At 40.6% G+C, this 7155-nt stretch overlaps 1 pseudogene across 1 annotated transcript; it reads right to left on the reverse strand.

The window, feature by feature from the left end:
- Positions 1 to 1765: 1765 nt before the first annotated feature.
- On the reverse strand, positions 1766 to 2286 carry LOC308558558 (ADP-ribosylation factor-like protein 5A pseudogene; annotated as a pseudogene). The gene has a single exon. The product of its transcript is annotated as an ADP-ribosylation factor-like protein 5A pseudogene (transcript).
- Positions 2287 to 7155: the final 4869 nt, after the last annotated feature.

A 7155-nucleotide genomic window follows, 5' to 3' on the forward strand; every position in this document is an offset into this window, starting at 1 on the left:
AAGTTACACTTATTTCCTTGTCACAAACAGTTAAGGGAATTAAAAAAAGTTGAATTGATATGATTATGTTACTTTGCTAACATTCCATTTAATTTAGTTTGGGGGCAGCTTTGAGAGTTTTCCTAAATATTTTAAAGCTGTGGTTTCAAATCTGAGTACTTATTAGATTTTTACCTGGAAAACTAATAAAACTCACTGAGGTATCATCACAGGCAGTCTTAGGTTTCTCCTTAGCTTTAATATCATTGTAATTAACCCAGTTATTACTTAATTAACAGGAAAGGAGCAAAAGGAAGGCCAGATAATATAGGCATGCCATTTGTGCCAGAAAGCTGCAGTTTAACATTCTCCAGATCCTGGAAAAAGGGACTGGACAAAGAAAGAATAGATGCAAGACCAGTAAGGTCTGAATGACACAGGAAAAGTGATTACCTATCAGCCATACCTGGGAGCGGGTCATTGACATAAATAGGTGTGGCCACTGCAAGGGCCTGAAATCTGAGATACATAAACTTTTGAACAAAGGGAGTTAGTTCCCTACCTTGGCCCTGTTGCTCTCTTGGGACTCTTGTTGCAGGGGTGTCCTCTCATGCTCTGTACTCATCCACATGGCCCAAAGCCGTGTGAACCCCACACACAATGGACTATAATGGATTACAACTAGCCTGATGCTCTGCCGGACTCAGCTCCACCATGGAACAGAAACTCCAGATATCGGCTTTGCATTTAACTTTGCTGAACCCCCAGCTGCAACTTTTCCAGGACTGGTTGAAGGGGAATGGGACTTTGCAAACCGAGGGATATAACCCTACGTAAATAAAAATCACACATCCTCCCATGCCAGTCTTAGAAAATTCTTTTTTTTTTCACAATATTGTAAGAACCCCACTCCTGCTAGCAAAGGAGAAATTCCACCTGTGCAATTCTCCGATAACAGCTAGACTAAACTTTAAACAGGCTTCTTCCTTTTTCCCCCCAAACTCTTTCCCTCCCTCCCTCCCTCCCTCCCTCCCTCCCTCCCTCCCTCCCTCCCTCCCTCCCTCCCTTCCTTCCTTCCTTCCTTCCTTCCTTCCTTCCTTCCTTCCTTCCTTCCTTCCTTCTTCCTTTCTTTCTTTGAGCAGCTCAATGATTTGGGGGGTTGGTTAGTACAATACAGAGAACATAGGGAAAAAGTACAAATTGGCACTTAAACCTATGCCAGTACTCATCTTGTTATGGTTACAATGAAGAATATTACACCCTTTTGCTATTCACTTTTCTTTAGAACATAAATCAAAGACATTACCTTGAACTTGAAGTATATACAAAACACATACACAACCTCATGCAAAATACTTTCCATAAGTAACATTACATTTTAAAATATTGGGAACTAGATATCTGCGCTGATTTGTATTTTGACTCAATGGAACAAGAAGAGAACATTCAATGAAGGAGGGTTATACTGATAATAAAGCTCTTAAAGTTAAAAACGTCTTCCTCTCCTTTTGGACATACCACAGGCTATACAGCATCCTGAGAGGATTCATTATGAGGAAAATGTCAATCACAGCTTTAAGATCTTGCTTTGGAAGAGACTAATGAGAAAGCAATTGGAAGGTGAGACCTCATCTTCATTTTCAAATAAGTGGTCTTAATCTTTCATCTTATAGAAAAAGTTTAAATCAGTTTACTATAAATATAGCTGAACCATTAATTTTTGCAGCCTTCAGGTAAAGTCCAGCACTTTGCTTGTACAAATTCTCTGAGAAGCAGTCAGGCGAGATCATCTGATCTGAAATCGTGACATCACACATTCAGGTCCTTGGAATAATCCCTCTCCAGTAAGAGCACAGCATGCCTGGATATGTCACCGGTGATCTTTAGTAAAAGTTATTTTCAAAAACTGGAGATTTCTGCTATAGTCATGCATTCTTTAACATCTTGTTTATTAGCAAAAATCAGCAATCCAGCTTTCCTAAGGTCCTCATGGACTAACATTTCATAAAGTTCTCTAGTTACAGAAATCCTTTCTCTTTACTGTCCACAACAGCTATTACAAACTCTGTGTTAGTATAGTAAGTGTTCCAGGAAGAAGAGATTCTTGGTCACCAATATCCCACATTAGGAAACGTGTATTATTAATCACTATCTCTTCTATTTCCTATGGTAGGGGGATGTATGTACAACTCCATTCATAGAAAACTGGTAAAGGATAGCAGCTTTCTCTGCATTACCCAGCCCAACAATAACTTTGTGCACCTGGTGGCTGAACTGTCTCCATATCCTGGTGAAGAGAATTCTCATTCGTGGGCAGCAGACCTCTTCCAGCCACCTAGGCCTTCTTGCCTCCCCAGGCTCAGGTTGACAGGGAGAAGAAAGACACACTGGAGCCTCTGTCTGCTGCAGCTGGTCCCACACTGGCTGCTGGCTGCTACCTAGGAACCAGAGGGAGGCCAAAGCTCAGGTGGCCTTGTGGCCCTGCTGCTGCAGCTGTGGCACTCTCCTGACTTGGGGTCATTCCTGCTACTGCATAGTCTGCGACTAGCCTAGTGGACATTGGTCATCCCCCAGCTCCTCTTGGACAACTGCCTAAACAGGCTTCTACTAGACAGTTAGGCCCCGACCTCTCTTTTCTCAGGGCACTTTAGAAACTTGGAGTTGTAAATTCTTTCTCTGCCTCTTTGAGATGTAAAACTTCTCCCTGCCTCTTCACTTTTCTGTAACCCATTAATGTCTTTCTCAAGGGTCTGGGAACCATCCCTTTGAAAGTAATCAAGGAAGATAGTGTCCCATCTCCCAGTCTCTGAGCAAGGAACGGAGCCTACCTTCAATAACAGACGATTAGCAGACACAGATGCTCTAATCACATGGACAAATTTCCCCACATCCTTCAGTACTTTTCCACTAGCTCATCCTAGCTCTCAAAAGCCCTCTTACCGTTTTCTTCTCCAGAGCTGAGCTCAGTCCTGTACAGAAATCTCTCTCCCTTACTGCAGTAGCTCAAATAAAATTGTCTTGCAGTTTTAAACACGTGTCCAGTGAATTTTTACTTTGACAGGTAGAACAAGGCCTGGGTGTTTGCACTTGCACCAAGTCCCCCAGCTGATTCTGGTACTGACCCAAGTTAGAGAGCCACTTTATTTTTAGCAATATTTTACAGAACACCCGTCATAAGTGTTGAAATCTATTTGACCTTAAAGTACAAGTTTGTAGTGCTCTGAGAAATAGTGCTCTCTTACCTCAATGACATCTTTTTAAATGAAAAAAAAAAAAAAAAAGTTGGCCATTACTTATCTTGTTCTTTTCTCCAATTCAATCTAGTAATGATTCCCAGCCTTTTAACCCACCTGACCTTCCTGGTTCCTGAGGAATAATATGGCCCAGGCCCCTCAGTGAGTGGCTCAGTGTGGCAGTCACTCCATGGAGGCAGAAACCAGGGAGGGATGAGAAGGAGGGTGTGGAGTGTGTTCCTGCCTCTTAGGTGGCTCTGCTTTCTCTAACCCATCCCCCCACTGAGAGAACCTGCTCATAGCATCCTCCGTTTGCCTGGGTGGGTTGCTCAGAAAGGAGATAATAACCTATTCATTCCCCCCCCCCCCATCCCCAGCACAGTGTCTGGCAATAAATAAAAGCTTAATAAAATATTGTTTTCTTACTCTAGCCTTTTTCAGGATTTTTCTCACCTTCTCAGTGTGTATCCTAACCTTCTTTTATGCCTGGCATGATATAATATTCACTTTATATGTGAAATTTTTCTGTGGAATTCATTTTTTTCATGGGGCAGAGAGAGTATTTTGAATTAGAATAGGAAGCAGATGTGTAAGTTTGTCTTATTTTTCTAGCAAAACAATTACCAATTCTAAATTACTTGATACATTTTAAAATGCAGTTCATTACATCTTACTATTTTCAGTTGAGGAAACAAACTCAATTTATTCATCAGATAGTTACTTAGGACCTACTATGTGCCATCACCATATTAGGTACTAGGAATACAAAAACAAGTTTTGTATGATTCCTATACATTTATTTATATGTTTAGAATGAGAGATAGAAAAGCACATCAATGCAATAGTATTTCATAAATACTTTGACCAAAATATGAGCAAATGTGTCCTACTATACTTTTCATTGTTCTTTCCCAGAGACTTTATAATAATAATTTGCTCTTACAAAAATCACATGTTAATATTCATAATTGTCAAAGCCTTGAAGTAACTCAACCAAGATATCCTTCAGTAGGTAAATGGATAAATAAATTGGTACATCCATAAAATGGAATATTATTCAGTGCTAAAAAGAAATGAGCTATTAAGCCATGAAAAGACAAGAAGAACACTTAAATGCATATTGCTAAGTAAAAGAATCCAATCTGAAAGGCTACATACTATATAACACTTTGGAAAAGGCAAAATTATGGAGATAGTAAATTATCAGTGGTTACCAGGAGTCAGATGGAGAGGGATAAATATATGAGCACAGTGGATTTTTAGGACAGTGAAAATACTCTGTATGATACTACAGTGGTGGTTATATGTCATTAAAATTTTGTCCAGACCCATAGAATGTACAACACCAAGAGTGAACCCTAATGGGAACTATGGACACTGGGTAAAAATGATGTGTCCATGTAGGTTCCTCAGTCATAACAGATGTACCACTCTAGTGGGGTATATTGCTAACAGGGAGGCTGTTTATTTGTGGGGGCAAGGGATATCTGAGAAATCCCTCTACCTTCTGCTCAATTTTGTTGTGAACCTAAAACTGCTCTAAAAATTAAGTCCATTGAAAAACACACAAATCTTAATATAGACTTTTGCTTTTGGTTAACTTCTATCACGACTCAATATTTTTAAAAAGAACATTATTCCTTGAGTATGAGTTCCTGGCAAGATGTGTCTGACCTCTTGGCAGATCATGGTTCCTGCAAATACTCTTTGCACAGATGACCCAGAGGTTCACCTGGCCTGAAGTAGATGGTCAGAAATATGAAAACCAGCAGCGCTCCCTTTGAGTGGTCGTACGGGACCATAAAAATGGCTATGCAGGCTGAAACAGTTCAAAGTAACCATGTTAAGTCATATAGACTATAACATTCCAAATGAAGACTCCTGAATGGATTTGGAGTAGGAGATGGGAAGATGGGGAAGTAAAAGGGAAAGAACAATGTCAATGCAGCATACATTCTACTCCTAGAAGAGGGTTTCTCAAACTCAGCAATATTGACATTTTGGGCTGAATAGTCTTCATTGTAAGGAGCTGTCCCTGTGCACTGCAGGATGTTTAGAAGCACCCCTGCCTCTACCCAGCACATGTTAGTAGCATCCTCCAAGTCTGACAAACAGAAATGTCCCCAGACATGGCCAAATGTTTCTTGTGGGGCAAAATCACCCCATATGGACAACCACTGTACTGGAAGAAATATTTAGATTGACCTCACTGGGGTGAAATCATAAACAACCATTATGTTTAGAAGTATCATTTAGGCTTTGTTGGAATATCCTTTATATGAAGGACTATGCTTTTTAAATGAGAAAATAAGTAGCTGAGCTTTTCTTTTTTAAAAATTTTATTAATTGATTTGAGAGAGAGAGAGATTTGTTGTTCCACTTATTTATGCTCATTGGTTGATTCTTGCATGTGCCCTGACCTGGGATCAAACCTGCAAACTTGACATATCGGAAGGACACTCTAACCACTGAGCCACCTGGTCAGAGCCAGTAGTTGAGCTTTTTATACAGGGAAAAACATACACAAGTATACTGACAATGTTAAACACTACCATCCTCTCAAGGAACAATGCAAAAGGATACATATGCATTCATTTAGTCTCTGAAATTTATGGATGGGTTATGTTGCAGCAATTTGTTTCTCAACTCCAATTTGTTATTGGAGTTGGATCTGGTTATCGCCTCCTACTCCTACTCCCAAGTTTCTGGCTGATAGAGATTGAGACTTGATTAAAAACTGTGTGTGTGTGTGTAAATTTGGTGATATTTTGATTAATAAATTCTTTTAAAAACAAGTTTCTTTATAGCAAAAATGTGTTTAAAAATAGCAACAACAAGCCTTCATAAATTATTCAAATAGAGGTGGTATGACTCTCCAGCTGAATATACCAGGAAACATCTTGTCACAACTTCTTTTTCTCTAGAGAGATCCCAGGTAACATGCAATTTCCTAGACAGGGTTATGAATCCTGCAACAATTGTTCGTTGCTCTCCAGTAGCCCATTTTCTGAATCCCTTCCCACTTCACTCAAGACTCCTTCCTTTTAGGTATGTGATATATTAAGCATACCTACACCCTACCCTATAAAAGTAAGTAAGGTTCTAGGACCTATCATAGATGCTAGTTGCCTGCCTCACTTTGAATCAGTTTTATCAAAGCAAGCACATGCACATTCATTTTTTAAAAATATGTTTTTTATTGATTTCAGAGATAGGAAGGGCGAGGGAGAGAGAGAAACATCAATGATGAGAGAGAATCAATTGGCTGCCTCCTGCACGTCCCCCCACTGGGAATCGAGCCCGCAACCAGGGCTTGTGCCCTGACCGGGAATCAAACCATGACTGCCTGGTCCATAGGTCGACGCTCAACCACTGAGCCAACACCAGCCGGGCATGCACATTCATTTTAATTATCAAAAGAAAGACCCCTCCCTCCTACCCTGATTTCAGACATCATCATGGACACGGAGGAAGAAAAGAGTTCCCTGCAGCCAAACATTGGTGGTTTCTTTTGAACACTGCTTTTACAAATCAGAAGTCTGATTCTGAGATACACAAATTGTTCAGGAGACTTTCTTACAAGGAAGGCGGTCAAGGGCAGCAAGGGCATGGTAAGGTGGTGGAGAGAGGGAAGGAGAGGCCTGGCTTTCCCTGGCAGCTTTGGCCCAGTGGGTTACAGTGGAAATCCCCTTGGTCATGTCTGGGATGGAGATGGCTTGGGACAATGTAAGAATGGAGAACATGATGTGGAGAGGACTGAGGTGGAGAGAATGCCTTTTGGAAGATTTTGGGAATGTTGGAGGGTTGGAAGCTCAGACTGGGAAAAGGAAAGATTCCAGGAAGTGAGTGCTGTCCATTGAAAGAGTATGGACAGGGATGGTGATGCTGAAAGGGTTAATGTACATTAGGAAAGTGTACTTTGGCATTTACTCAGGAGACAGAC

Source organism: Miniopterus schreibersii (assembly GCF_964146895.1).
Source record: "Miniopterus schreibersii genome assembly, chromosome: 6".
Lineage (NCBI taxonomy): Eukaryota > Metazoa > Chordata > Mammalia > Chiroptera > Miniopteridae > Miniopterus > Miniopterus schreibersii.